We start from the raw sequence: 15,856 nt of genomic DNA on the forward strand, positions 1-15,856 counted from the left end.
AGCATCTTAAGACCTGGGACAAACACTGGGGCTAAAACTTTTTGTTTCCGAAATACTATATGACGGGGGCGGGGCTTCGAAGTTTTCACTTAAGATTTCCTTCGCCGCAATGGACAAAATGCTTAATAACTCTCTTGCACATGCTGCTAAAAATCCAAAACTTCACATGTACATAAAGAGTCGGTACCTGAAGACATCTATATGTTTATATTCAGTTATACACCTTGCGCCAATCAATATCATTTTTTACATTTTGACGAACTGCACGGTGCCCTTTTAACGAATCCGATTGAAAATTGGCTAGAAAAGACTCAAGACATTGATCTTACTCTATCCCTATTTTTGTGACTTTCCTTCGAAGGGCGTGGCTATTACGGTGCCGCAGAGTCTGATTATTCTCCGTGGCAACAAAAGTTCCTGCAAAATGATTCAGATGATCCATCTTCTCGAAATTTTTCACATTTGAGGATATTCAGGCCCTGAAGACGGCTGCCAACTTATTTTTGATCGCAGTGGTAGCGCCACCAACTGGTTAAAACAAATACAAATTATTTTCGTTGATGTTTTTCTCCGGGCAGGTTAACAAAATCTACCTTATATTTGCTCGGATGAGTGTTTCAGCCTTGAGGATGTCACAATACGAAAGTCTTTCGCCTTCTTCAGAGTGTCACATGATGGTGTCTTGTGGCCCGTCTTTATCAGCTGATGTTCCATGAGGGCGTGACTTACCTGTCACAAGAATGAAGGCAAGTCACGCCCCCCGCTGTCCGTTAACTCCGCCAAGATGCTGCTCCAGGTGGTAGAGAGGATGAAGGCTCCCTTGTCTCTGTTCATGGTTTTTATGCCTCGCTTGCAGATCTCAATGGCCTCTCTGATCCAGCGCTGTTGTTTGTTCTCTTCTGTGCGGATGACCCTGCCCTTCTCCCGGTCCATGATGTGGTTTTCCCTTTTGCAGTGGTCAGTGATTGCTGATTTGTAATGTTCATGTTGTGCTTGTTCTTTTACTGCTCTGATTTTTCATTTTTTTGACAGGTAAGTCACACCCTCATGGAACATCAGCTGATAAAGACGGGTCTCAAGACACCATCATGCGACACTCTGAAGAAGGCGAAAGACTCGCCGAAACATGTCAGGTAAAAAATTTACCGAAAACATAATTGTCTGCTTTTAATGAATCTGTCAAATATCAATCATAAGAAGACAAAATGAACCTAATACAAATAAATGAATGCTTAATAACTCCCCTGCACATGCTCCTAAAAATCCAAACCTTCACCTGTAAATAAAATGTCCCGACCTGAAGACATCTTAATGTTATTATTTTGTTATACACACAGCGCCGCCAAGTGGAATCAAAAATGTGTATTTATTTTAATTTTCACATCCTGCACGGTGCCCTTTTGACAAATCCGACTGAAAATTAGTCAGAAAAGACTCAAGACAATGATCTTACTCTCTGCCGAATTTTGTGACGTTTTGGCAAAAGGCGTGGCTATTACGGTGCTGAAAAGTCAGATTGTACTCTGTGGCAACAAAAGCTCCGGCAACATGACTCAGATGATCCTATCTTCTCGAAGTCGTACACATTTGAGGATACTTCAGCCCTGAAGACATCTACCAACTTATTTTTCATCGTAGTAGTACTGCCACCAACTGGTAAAATCTAATACAAGTTATTTTCTTGGATGTTTTTCTCCGTGCAACTCAACAAGGTCGCCCTCATATATGCTCGGATGACTGTTTCGGCCATGAGGATGTCACAATACGAAATTCGTCCTTTTTCGTGTAAAGTTGTGGGAGTGGCATTGCACTGTTCGGCAATAAAACAACGCTGATTATGAGGTTCTAAATATGAACGACAACTCGTGAAACTTTACACACACATCAGGCCGAGCAAATTTATCAATATTTTATACGTTAGTTGTGCAGCTTTTTTGAAATGGCTCGCCATGGCCCTCGAGAAATGTTAAAAAAAGCAGCCCTGGTTGAGTGTTTCACCTCGCTTTTTGTAAATTTTATGGAGTACAGTGAACCCTCGGTTATCGCGGTTAATGGGGACAGAGACCACCCGCGAAAACTGAAAATCCGCGAAGTAGCGGCGCACCTTCAAAAATGCTTAAAAAAATATACAATATATATAATAAATATAGAAATATATATATATATATATATATATATATATATATATAGATATATAGATATATATACATATATACGGGGAGAGAGAGAGTGAAATTCATGTTATAACAAAAAAACCAAATTATTATTAAAACGTATTATTTTTTTATTCCCCAGCCATTCTTTTTGTATTTATTTAATTACTCCGACTTTTACCTGCTGGTACGCCGTCCGGTGTGCCCTGTGAAATGAAAGGTGGCATTCTTTATTTATTTATTCTTTTATACATTCATAACTGACAGCTTCGCGCTCCGCTCGTGCCCGGGCGGAAGAGGTGCTCCAATTCGGCTTAACTGTGACACACACCCGCCCTCCTCCCCCGGAGCTTCCATTCGGTTAAACTTAGGGGCCGCTTGGCACCGCCCGTGCCCGGGGAAGGTGCTCCTCTTCGGCTTACTGTGACGCGAGCATGCCCTCCTCCTCTGGAGCTTCCATTCGGTTAAACTTAGGGGCCGCTTGGAACCGCCCGTGCCCGGGGAAGGTGCTCCTCTTCGGCTTACTGTGACGCGAGCATGCCCTCCTCCTCCGGAGCTTCCATTCGGTTAAACTTAGGGGCCGCTTGGCACCGCCCGTGCCCGGGGAAGGTGCTCCTCTACGGCTTAACTGCCACGCACGCCGGCCGGAGCTCTGGTACTGTCCGAACCGCGCGAAACGTCGCCACCGATCGTGTCCGGGGGAACGTGCTCTTCTTCGTCCACTCTCCTCATCGCCCACGCTCTTCTTCGGCGCACGCCGGCCGTCTAACCGCTCCAGCACCCCGTCGTGCCGCTCGGCGAAATTACAATGCCCCCGAATATTTTTTAGACCCGCGAAACACTGAACCCGCGAAAGGTGAACCGCGAAGTAGCGAGGGTTCACTGTATGTATAAGACCAAGACCTACAAAAAAGTCTCTTGGAGCAATGAGCTAGGATTTACAGGAAGTCGGCCATTTTGAATTTACTTAAAAGGGGCGGGTCACCACAATGGACTTTGTGTAGAAATTATTATTGGGGCCCGAGCAGCGACCGCGGCGAGGTTCCTATTGTTTATGTAGAAATTATTATTAGGGCCCGAGCAGCGACCGCTACGAGGTCCCCATTGTTTTTGTGGAAATTATTATTATTATTATTATTAGGGCCCGAGCAGTGACCGCTGCGAGGTCCCTATTGTTTTTCTAGAAATTGTTATTAGGGCCCGAGCTGCGACGGCTGCGAGGTCCCTATTGTTTTTGTAGAAAATATTATTACTTTTATTATTATTATTATTATTATTATTATTATTAGGGCCCGAGCAGCGACCGCTACGAGGTCCCCATTGTTTTTGTAGAAATTATTAATATTTTTATTATTATTATTATTAGGGCCCGAGCAGTGACCGCTGCGAGGTCCCTATTGTTTTTCTAGAAATTGTTATTAGGGCCCAAGCTGCGACGGCTGCGAGGTCCCTATTGTTTTTGTAGAAAATATTATTACTTTTATTATTATTATTATTATTATTAGGGCCTGAGCAGCGACCGCTGCGAAGTCCCTATTGTTTTTGTAGAAATTATTATTATTATTATTTTTCCGATTGTTCGATTGCATTTTTGACCCCCGAAACATGCACAAAAATTCACCAAACTTGGCAGTCTCATCGGGCATGGCGAAAAATTTTATATTTTAACGTCTAATATGAACAGGAAGTGAGTTATGAATTTTTGAAAGTCCGACTTTTGCCCTTTTTTGCATGTTTACAGGGGTCATTCTTTTGCACCCTGATCCTAAAGGCTTCATCTGATTGCCTTAAAATTCTGTCTGTAGCATCTTAAGACCTGGGACAAACACTGGGGCTAAAACTTTTTGTTTCCGAAATACTATATGACGGGGGCGGGGCTTCGAAGTTTTCACTTAAGATTTCCTTCGCCGCAATGGACAAAATGCTTAATAACTCTCTTGCACATGCTGCTAAAAATCCAAAACTTCACATGTACATAAAGAGTCGGTACCTGAAGACATCTATATGTTTATATTCAGTTATACACCTTGCGCCAATCAATATCATTTTTTACATTTTGACGAACTGCACGGTGCCCTTTTAACGAATCCGATTGAAAATTGGCTAGAAAAGACTCAAGACATTGATCTTACTCTATCCCTATTTTTGTGACTTTCCTTCGAAGGGCGTGGCTATTACGGTGCCGCAGAGTCTGATTATTCTCCGTGGCAACAAAAGTTCCTGCAAAATGATTCAGATGATCCATCTTCTCGAAATGTTTCACATTTGAGGATATTCAGGCCCTGAAGACGGCTGCCAACTTATTTTTGATCGCAGTGGTAGCGCCACCAACTGGTTAAAACAAATACAAATTATTTTCGTTGATGTTTTTCTCCGGGCAGGTTAACAAAATCTACCTTATATTTGCTCGGATGAGTGTTTCAGCCTTGAGGATGTCACAATACGAAAGTCTTTCGCCTTCTTCAGAGTGTCACATGATGGTGTCTTGTGGCCCGTCTTTATCAGCTGATGTTCCATGAGGGCGTGACTTACCTGTCACAAGAATGAAGGCAAGTCACGCCCCCCGCTGTCCGTTAACTCCGCCAAGATGCTGCTCCAGGTGGTAGAGAGGATGAAGGCTCCCTTGTCTCTGTTCATGGTTTTTATGCCTCGCTTGCAGATCTCAATGGCCTCTCTGATCCAGCGCTGTTGTTTGTTCTCTTCTGTGCGGATGACCCTGCCCTTCTCCCGGTCCATGATGTGGTTTTCCCTTTTGCAGTGGTCAGTGATTGCTGATTTGTAATGTTCATGTTGTGCTTGTTCTTTTACTGCTCTGATTTTTCATTTTTTTGACAGGTAAGTCACACCCTCATGGAACATCAGCTGATAAAGACGGGTCTCAAGACACCATCATGCGACACTCTGAAGAAGGCGAAAGACTCGCCGAAACATGTCAGGTAAAAAATTTACCGAAAACATAATTGTCTGCTTTTAATGAATCTGTCAAATATCAATCATAAGAAGACAAAATGAACCTAATACAAATAAATGAATGCTTAATAACTCCCCTGCACATGCTCCTAAAAATCCAAACCTTCACCTGTAAATAAAATGTCCCGACCTGAAGACATCTTAATGTTATTATTTTGTTATACACACAGCGCCGCCAAGTGGAATCAAAAATGTGTATTTATTTTAATTTTCACATCCTGCACGGTGCCCTTTTGACAAATCCGACTGAAAATTAGTCAGAAAAGACTCAAGACAATGATCTTACTCTCTGCCGAATTTTGTGACGTTTTGGCAAAAGGCGTGGCTATTACGGTGCTGAAAAGTCAGATTGTACTCTGTGGCAACAAAAGCTCCGGCAACATGACTCAGATGATCCTATCTTCTCGAAGTCGTACACATTTGAGGATACTTCAGCCCTGAAGACATCTACCAACTTATTTTTCATCGTAGTAGTACTGCCACCAACTGGTAAAATCTAATACAAGTTATTTTCTTGGATGTTTTTCTCCGTGCAACTCAACAAGGTCGCCCTCATATATGCTCGGATGACTGTTTCGGCCATGAGGATGTCACAATACGAAATTCGTCCTTTTTCGTGTAAAGTTGTGGGAGTGGCATTGCACTGTTCGGCAATAAAACAACGCTGATTATGAGGTTCTAAATATGAACGACAACTCGTGAAACTTTACACACACATCAGGCCGAGCAAATTTATCAATATTTTATACGTTAGTTGTGCAGCTTTTTTGAAATGGCTCGCCATGGCCCTCGAGAAATGTTAAAAAAAGCAGCCCTGGTTGAGTGTTTCACCTCGCTTTTTGTAAATTTTATGGAGTACAGTGAACCCTCGGTTATCGCGGTTAATGGGGACAGAGACCACCCGCGAAAACTGAAAATCCGCGAAGTAGCGGCGCACCTTCAAAAATGCTTAAAAAAATATACAATATATATAATAAATATAGAAATATATATATATATATATATATATATATATATATAGATATATAGATATATATACATATATACGGGGAGAGAGAGAGTGAAATTCATGTTATAACAAAAAAACCAAATTATTATTAAAACGTATTATTTTTTTATTCCCCAGCCATTCTTTTTGTATTTATTTAATTACTCCGACTTTTACCTGCTGGTACGCCGTCCGGTGTGCCCTGTGAAATGAAAGGTGGCATTCTTTATTTATTTATTCTTTTATACATTCATAACTGACAGCTTCGCGCTCCGCTCGTGCCCGGGCGGAAGAGGTGCTCCAATTCGGCTTAACTGTGACACACACCCGCCCTCCTCCCCCGGAGCTTCCATTCGGTTAAACTTAGGGGCCGCTTGGCACCGCCCGTGCCCGGGGAAGGTGCTCCTCTTCGGCTTACTGTGACGCGAGCATGCCCTCCTCCTCTGGAGCTTCCATTCGGTTAAACTTAGGGGCCGCTTGGAACCGCCCGTGCCCGGGGAAGGTGCTCCTCTTCGGCTTACTGTGACGCGAGCATGCCCTCCTCCTCCGGAGCTTCCATTCGGTTAAACTTAGGGGCCGCTTGGCACCGCCCGTGCCCGGGGAAGGTGCTCCTCTACGGCTTAACTGCCACGCACGCCGGCCGGAGCTCTGGTACTGTCCGAACCGCGCGAAACGTCGCCACCGATCGTGTCCGGGGGAACGTGCTCTTCTTCGTCCACTCTCCTCATCGCCCACGCTCTTCTTCGGCGCACGCCGGCCGTCTAACCGCTCCAGCACCCCGTCGTGCCGCTCGGCGAAATTACAATGCCCCCGAATATTTTTTAGACCCGCGAAACACTGAACCCGCGAAAGGTGAACCGCCAAGTAGCGAGGGTTCACTGTATGTATAAGACCAAGACCTACAAAAAAGTCTCTTGGAGCAATGAGCTAGGTTTTACAGGAAGTCGGCCATTTTGAATTTACTTAAAAGGGGGCGGGTCACCACAATGGACTTTGTGTAGAAATTATTATTGGGGCCCGAGCAGCGACCGCGGCGAGGTCCCTATTGTTTTTGTAGAAATTATTATTAGGGCCCGAGCAGCGACCGCTACGAGGTCCCCATTGTTTTTGTAGAAATTATTAATATTTTTATTATTATTATTATTAGGGCCCGAGCAGTGACCGCTGCGAGGTCCCTATTGTTTTTCTAGAAATTGTTATTAGGGCCCAAGCTGCGACGGCTGCGAGGTCCCTATTGTTTTTGTAGAAAATATTATTACTTTTATTATTATTATTATTATTATTAGGGCCTGAGCAGCGACCGCTGCGAAGTCCCTATTGTTTTTGTAGAAATTATTATTATTATTATTTTTCCGATTGTTCGATTGCATTTTTGACCCCCGAAACATGCACAAAAATTCACCAAACTTGGCAGTCTCATCGGGCATGGCGAAAAATTTTATATTTTAACGTCTAATATGAACAGGAAGTGAGTTATGAATTTTTGAAAGTCCGACTTTTGCCCTTTTTTGCATGTTTACAGGGGTCATTCTTTTGCACCCTGATCCTAAAGGCTTCATCTGATTGCCTTAAAATTCTGTCTGTAGCATCTTAAGACCTGGGACAAACACTGGGGCTAAAACTTTTTGTTTCCGAAATACTATATGACGGGGGCGGGGCTTCGAAGTTTTCACTTAAGATTTCCTTCGCCGCAATGGACAAAATGCTTAATAACTCTCTTGCACATGCTGCTAAAAATCCAAAACTTCACATGTACATAAAGAGTCGGTACCTGAAGACATCTATATGTTTATATTCAGTTATACACCTTGCGCCAATCAATATCATTTTTTACATTTTGACGAACTGCACGGTGCCCTTTTAACGAATCCGATTGAAAATTGGCTAGAAAAGACTCAAGACATTGATCTTACTCTATCCCTATTTTTGTGACTTTCCTTCGAAGGGCGTGGCTATTACGGTGCCGCAGAGTCTGATTATTCTCCGTGGCAACAAAAGTTCCTGCAAAATGATTCAGATGATCCATCTTCTCGAAATTTTTCACATTTGAGGATATTCAGGCCCTGAAGACGGCTGCCAACTTATTTTTGATCGCAGTGGTAGCGCCACCAACTGGTTAAAACAAATACAAATTATTTTCGTTGATGTTTTTCTCCGGGCAGGTTAACAAAATCTACCTTATATTTGCTCGGATGAGTGTTTCAGCCTTGAGGATGTCACAATACGAAAGTCTTTCGCCTTCTTCAGAGTGTCACATGATGGTGTCTTGTGGCCCGTCTTTATCAGCTGATGTTCCATGAGGGCGTGACTTACCTGTCACAAGAATGAAGGCAAGTCACGCCCCCCGCTGTCCGTTAACTCCGCCAAGATGCTGGTCCAGGTGGTAGAGAGGATGAAGGCTCCCTTGTCTCTGTTCATGGTTTTTATGCCTCGCTTGCAGATCTCAATGGCCTCTCTGATCCAGCGCTGTTGTTTGTTCTCTTCTGTGCGGATGACCCTGCCCTTCTCCCGGTCCATGATGTGGTTTTCCCTTTTGCAGTGGTCAGTGATTGCTGATTTGTAATGTTCATGTTGTGCTTGTTCTTTTACTGCTCTGATTTTTCATTTTTTTGACAGGTAAGTCACACCCTCATGGAACATCAGCTGATAAAGACGGGTCTCAAGACACCATCATGCGACACTCTGAAGAAGGCGAAAGACTCGCCGAAACATGTCAGGTAAAAAATTTACCGAAAACATAATTGTCTGCTTTTAATGAATCTGTCAAATATCAATCATAAGAAGACAAAATGAACCTAATACAAATAAATGAATGCTTAATAACTCCCCTGCACATGCTCCTAAAAATCCAAACCTTCACCTGTAAATAAAATGTCCCGACCTGAAGACATCTTAATGTTATTATTTTGTTATACACACAGCGCCGCCAAGTGGAATCAAAAATTTGTTTTTATTTTAATTTTCACGTACTGCACCGTGCCCTTTTGACGAATCCGACTGAAAATTAGTCAGAAAAGACTCAAGACAATGATCTTACTCTCTGCCGAGTTTTGTGACGTTTTGGCAAAAGGCGTGGCTATTACGGTGCTGAAAAGTCCGATTGTACTTTGTGGCAACAAAAGCTCCGCCAACATGACTCAGATGATCCTATCTTCTCGAAGTTGTACACATTTGAGGATACTTCAGCCCTGAAGACATCTACCAACTTATTTTTCATCGTAGTAGTAGCGCCACCAACTGGTAAAAGCTAATACAAGTTATTTTCTTGGATGTTTTTCTCCGTGCAACTCAACAAGGTCGCCCTCATATATGCTCGGAGGACTGTTTCGGCCATGAGGATGTCACAATACGAAATTCATCCTTTTTCGTGAAAAGTTGTGGGAGTGGCATTGCACTGTTTGGCAATAAAACAACGCTGATTATGAGGTTCTAAATATGAACGACAACTCGTGAAACTTGACACACACATCAGGCAGAGCAAATTTATCAATATTTTATACGTTAGTTGTGCAGCTTTTTTGAAATGGCTCGCCATGGCCCTCGAGAAATATTCAAAAAAGCAGCCCTGGTTGAGTGTTTCACCTCGCTTTTTGTAAATTTTATGGAGTACAGTGAACCCTCGGTTATCGCGGTTAATGGGGACCGAGACCACCCGCGGAAACTGAAAATCCGCGAAGTAGCGGCGCACCTTCAAAAATGCTTAAAAGAAAATACAATATATATAATAAATATATATATATATATATATATATATATATATATACGGGGAGAGAGAGAGAGAGAGAGTGAAATTCATGTTATAACAAAAAAAACAAATTATTATTAAAACGTATTATTTTTTTATTCCCCAGCCATTCTTTTTGTATTTATTTAATTACTCCGACTTTTACCTGCTGGTACGCCGTCCGGTGTTCCCTGTGAAATGAAAGGTGGCATTCTTTAATTATTTATTTATTTATTCATTTATTCATTCATAACTGACAGCTTCGCGCTCCGTTCGTGCCCGGGCGGAAGAGGTGTTCAAATTCGGCTTAACTGTGACACACGCCCGCCCTCCTCCCCCGGAGCTTCCATTCGGTTAAACTTAGGGGCCGCTTGGCACCGCCCGTGCCCGGGGAAGGTGCTCCTCTTCGGCTTACTGTGACGCGAGCATGCCCGCCTCCTCCGGAGCTTCCATTCGGTTAAACTTAGGGGCCGCTTGGAACCGCCCGTGCCCGGCAAAGGTGCTCCTCTTCGGCTTACTGTGACGCGAGCATGCCCTCCTCCTCCGGAGCTTCCATTTGGTTAAACTTAGGGGCCGCTTGGAACCGCCCGTGCCCGGGGAAGGTGCTCCTCTTCGGCTTACTGTGACGCGAGCATGCCCTCCTCCTCCGGAGCTTCCATTCGGTTAAACTTAGGGGCCGCTTGGCACCGCCCGTGCCCGGGGACGGTGCTCCTCTACGGCTTAACTGCCACGCACGCCGGCCGGAGCCCTGGTACGGTCCGAACCGCGCGAAACGTCGCCACCGATCGTGTCCGGGGGAACGTGCTCTTCTTCGTCCACTCTCCTCTTCGCCCACGCTCTTCTTCGGCGCACGCCGGCCGTCTAACCGCTCCAGCGCCCCGTCGTGCCGCTCGGCGAAACTACAATGCCCCCGAATATTTTTTATACCCGCGAAGCACTGAACCCGCGAAAGGTGAACCGCGAAGTAGCGAGGGTTCACTGTATGTATAAGACCAAGACCTACAAAAAAGTCTCTTGGAGCAATGAGCTAGGTTTTACAGGAAGTCGGCCATTTTGAATTTACTTAAAAGGGGCGGGTCACCACAATGGACTTTGTGTAGAAATTATTATTGGGGCCCGAGCAGCGACCGCGGCGAGGTTCCTATTGTTTATGTAGAAATTATTATTAGGGCCCGAGCAGCGACCGCTACGAGGTCCCCATTGTTTTTGTGGCAATTATTATTATTATTATTATTAGGGCCCGAGCAGTGACCGCTGCGAGGTCCCTATTGTTTTTCTAGAAATTGTTATTAGGGCCCGAGCTGCGACGGCTGCGAGGTCCCTATTGTTTTTCTAGAAAATATTATTACTTTTATTATTATTATTATTATTATTAGGGCCTGAGCAGCGACCGCTGCGAAGTCCCTGTTGTTTTTGTAGAAATTATTATTATTATTATTTTTCCGATTGTACGATCGCATTTTTGACCCCCGAAACATGCACAAAAACTCACCAAACTTGGCAGTCTCATCGGGCATAGCGAGAAATTTGATATTTTAAACGTCTAATATGAACAGGAAGTGAGTTATGAATTTTTGAAAGTCCGACTTTTTCCCTTTTTTGCATGTTTACAGGGGTCATTCTTTTGCACCCTGATCCTAAAGGCTTCATCTGATTGCCTTAAAATTCTGTCTGTAGCATCTTAAGACCTGGGACAAACACTGGGGCTAAAATCTTTTGTTTCCGAAATACTATATGACGGGGGCGGGGCTTCAAAGTTTTCACTTAAGATTTCCTTCGCCGCAGTGGACAAAATGCTTAATAACTCTCCTGCACATGCTGCTAAAAATCCAAAACTTCACATGTACATAAAGAGTCGGTACCTGAAGACATCTATATGTTTATATTCTGTTATACACCTTGCGCCAATCAATATAATTTTTTACATTTTGACGTACTGCACGGTGCCCTTTTAACGAATCCGATTGAAAATTGGCTAGAAAAGACTCAAGACATTGATCTTACTCTATCCCTATTTTCGTGACTTTCCTTCGAAGGGCGTGGCTATTGCGGTGCCGCAGAGTCTGATTATTCTCCGTGGCAACAAAAGTTCCTGCAAAATGATTCAGATGATCCATCTTCTCAAAATTTTTCACATTTGAGGATATTCAGGCCCTGAAGACGGCTGCCAACTTATTTTTGATCGCAGTGGTAGCGCCACCAACTGGTTAAAACAAATACAAATTATTTTCGTTGATGTTTTTCTCCGGGCAGGTTCACAAAATCTACCTTATATTTGCTCGGATGAGTGTTTAGGCCTTGAGGATGTCACGATACGAAAGTCTTTCACCTTCTTCAGAGTGTCACATGATGGTGTCTTGTGACCCGTCTTTATCAGCTGATGTTCCATGAGGGCGTGACTTACCTGTCACAAGAATGAAGGCAAGTCACACCCCCCGCTGTCCGTTCACTCCGCCAAGATGCTGCTCTAGGTGGTGGAGAGGATGAAGGCTCCCTTGTCTCTGTTCATGGTTTTTATGCCTCGCTTGCAGATCTCAATGGCCTCTCTGATCCAGCGCTGTTGTTTGTTCTCTTCGGTGCGGATGACCCTGCCCTTCTCCCGGTCCATGATGTGGTTTTCCCTTTTGCAGTGGTCAGTGATTGCTGATTTGTAATGTTCATGTTGTGCTTGTTCTTTTCCTGCTCTGATTTTTCATTTTTTTGACAGGTAAGTCACACCCTCATGGAACATCAGCTGATAAAGACGGGTCTCAAGACACCATCATGCGACACTCTGAAGAAGGCGAAAGACTCGCCGAAACATGTCAGGTAAAAAATTAACCTAAAACATAATTGTCTGCTTTTAATGAATCAGTCAAATATCAATAATAAGAAGACAAAATGAACCTAATACAAATAAATGAATGCTTAATAACTCCCCTGCACATGCTCCTAAAAATCCAAACCTTCACCTGTAAATAAAACGTCCCGACCTGAAGACATCTTAATGTTATTATTTTGTTATACACACAGCGCCGCCAAGTGGAATCAAAAATGTGTTTTTATTTTAATTTTCACATCCTGCACGGTGCCCTTTTGACAAATCCGACTGAAAATTAGTCAGAAAAGACTCAAGACAATGATCTTACTCTCTGCCGAATTTTGTGACGTTTTGGCAAAAGGCGTGGCTATTACGGTGCTGAAAAGTCAGATTGTACTCTGTGGCAACAAAAGCTCCGGCAACATGACTCAGATGATCCTATCTTCTCGAAGTCGTACACATTTGAGGATACTTCAGCCCTGAAGACATCTACCAACTTATTTTTCATCGTAGTAGTACCGCCACCAACTGGTAAAAGCTAATACAAGTTATTTTCTTGGATGTTTTTCTCCGTGCAACTCAACAAGGTCGCCCTCATATATGCTCGGATGACTGTTTCGGCCATGAGGATGTCACAATACGAAATTCGTCCTTTTTCGTGTAAAGTTGTGGGAGTGGCATTGCACTGTTCGGCAATAAAACAACGCTGATTATGAGGTTCTAAATATGAACGACAACTCGTGAAACTTTACACACACATCAGGCCGAGCAAATTTATCAATATTTTATACGTTAGTTGTGCAGCTTTTTTGAAATGGCTCGCCATGGCCCTCGAGAAATGTTAAAAAAAGCAGCCCTGGTTGAGTGTTTCACCTCGCTTTTTGTAAATTTTATGGAGTACAGTGAACCCTCGGTTATCGCGGTTAATGGGGACAGAGACCACCCGCGAAAACTGAAAATCCGCGAAGTAGCGGCGCACCTTCAAAAATGCTTAAAAAAATATACAATATATATAATAAATATAGAAATATATATATATATATATATATATATATATATATAGATATATATATATATATACATATATACGGGGAGAGAGAGAGTGAAATTCATGTTATAACAAAAAAACCAAATTATTATTAAAACGTATTATTTTTTTATTCCCCAGCCATTCTTTTTGTATTTATTTAATTACTCCGACTTTTACCTGCTGGTACGCCGTCCGGTGTGCCCTGTGAAATGAAAGGTGGCATTCTTTATTTATTTATTCTTTTATACATTCATAACTGACAGCTTCGCGCTCCGCTCGTGCCCGGGCGGAAGAGGTGCTCCAATTCGGCTTAACTGTGACACACACCCGCCCTCCTCCCCCGGAGCTTCCATTCGGTTAAACTTAGGGGCCGCTTGGCACCGCCCGTGCCCGGGGAAGGTGCTCCTCTTCGGCTTACTGTGACGCGAGCATGCCCTCCTCCTCTGGAGCTTCCATTCGGTTAAACTTAGGGGCCGCTTGGAACCGCCCGTGCCCGGGGAAGGTGCTCCTCTTCGGCTTACTGTGACGCGAGCATGCCCTCCTCCTCCGGAGCTTCCATTCGGTTAAACTTAGGGGCCGCTTGGCACCGCCCGTGCCCGGGGAAGGTGCTCCTCTACGGCTTAACTGCCACGCACGCCGGCCGGAGCTCTGGTACTGTCCGAACCGCGCGAAACGTCGCCACCGATCGTGTCCGGGGGAACGTGCTCTTCTTCGTCCACTCTCCTCATCGCCCACGCTCTTCTTCGGCGCACGCCGGCCGTCTAACCGCTCCAGCACCCCGTCGTGCCGCTCGGCGAAATTACAATGCCCCCGAATATTTTTTAGACCCGCGAAACACTGAACCCGCGAAAGGTGAACCGCCAAGTAGCGAGGGTTCACTGTATGTATAAGACCAAGACCTACAAAAAAGTCTCTTGGAGCAATGAGCTAGGTTTTACAGGAAGTCGGCCATTTTGAATTTACTTAAAAGGGGGCGGGTCACCACAATGGACTTTGTGTAGAAATTATTATTGGGGCCCGAGCAGCGACCGCGGCGAGGTCCCTATTGTTTTTGTAGAAATTATTATTAGGGCCCGAGCAGCGACCGCTACGAGGTCCCCATTGTTTTTGTAGAAATTATTAATATTTTTATTATTATTATTATTAGGGCCCGAGCAGTGACCGCTGCGAGGTCCCTATTGTTTTTCTAGAAATTGTTATTAGGGCCCAAGCTGCGACGGCTGCGAGGTCCCTATTGTTTTTGTAGAAAATATTATTACTTTTATTATTATTATTATTATTATTAGGGCCTGAGCAGCGACCGCTGCGAAGTCCCTATTGTTTTTGTAGAAATTATTATTATTATTATTTTTCCGATTGTTCGATTGCATTTTTGACCCCCGAAACATGCACAAAAATTCACCAAACTTGGCAGTCTCATCGGGCATGGCGAAAAATTTTATATTTTAACGTCTAATATGAACAGGAAGTGAGTTATGAATTTTTGAAAGTCCGACTTTTGCCCTTTTTTGCATGTTTACAGGGGTCATTCTTTTGCACCCTGATCCTAAAGGCTTCATCTGATTGCCTTAAAATTCTGTCTGTAGCATCTTAAGACCTGGGACAAACACTGGGGCTAAAATCTTTTGTTTCCGAAATACTATATGACGGGGGCGGGGCTTCAAAGTTTTCACTTAAGATTTCCTTCGCCGCAGTGGACAAAATGCTTAATAACTCTCCTGCACATGCTGCTAAAAATCCAAAACTTCACATGTACATAAAGAGTCGGTACCTGAAGACATCTATATGTTTATATTCTGTTATACACCTTGCGCCAATCAATATAATTTTTTACATTTTGACGTACTGCACGGTGCCCTTTTAACGAATCCGATTGAAAATTGGCTAGAAAAGACTCAAGACATTGATCTTACTCTATCCCTATTTTTGTGACTTTCCTTCGAAGGGCGTGGCTATTGCGGTGCCGCAGAGTCTGATTATTCTCCGTGGCAACAAAAGTTCCTGCAAAATGATTCAGATGATCCATCTTCTCGAAATTTTTCACATTTGAGGATATTCAGGCCCTGAAGACGGCTGCCAACTTATTTTTGATCGCAGTGGTAGCGCCACCAACTGGTTAAAACAAATACAAATTATTTTCGTTGATGTTTTTCTCCGGGCAGGTTCACAAAATCTACCTTATATTTGCTCG

General features: G+C 43.6%; 1 long non-coding RNA gene across 1 annotated transcript in view; it reads left to right on the plus strand.

The window, feature by feature from the left end:
* The window catches only part of LOC148315605 (uncharacterized), a 457,922-nt gene extending 445,776 nt beyond the window's left edge, over positions 1-12,146 (plus strand). The window contains exon 5 of the long non-coding RNA XR_015840767.1: positions 12,089-12,146. This is a non-coding gene — a long non-coding RNA (uncharacterized LOC148315605). The remainder of the gene's footprint in view (positions 1-12,088) is intronic.
* Positions 12,147-15,856: the final 3,710 nt, after the last annotated feature.

The sequence above is a fragment of the Idiotropiscis lumnitzeri genome, unplaced genomic scaffold (assembly GCF_059441095.1).
Source record: "Idiotropiscis lumnitzeri isolate Australia: NSW breed Sydney's pygmy pipehorse unplaced genomic scaffold, RoL_Ilum_1.0 HiC_scaffold_81, whole genome shotgun sequence".
In the NCBI taxonomy this organism is placed as follows: domain Eukaryota; kingdom Metazoa; phylum Chordata; class Actinopteri; order Syngnathiformes; family Syngnathidae; genus Idiotropiscis; species Idiotropiscis lumnitzeri.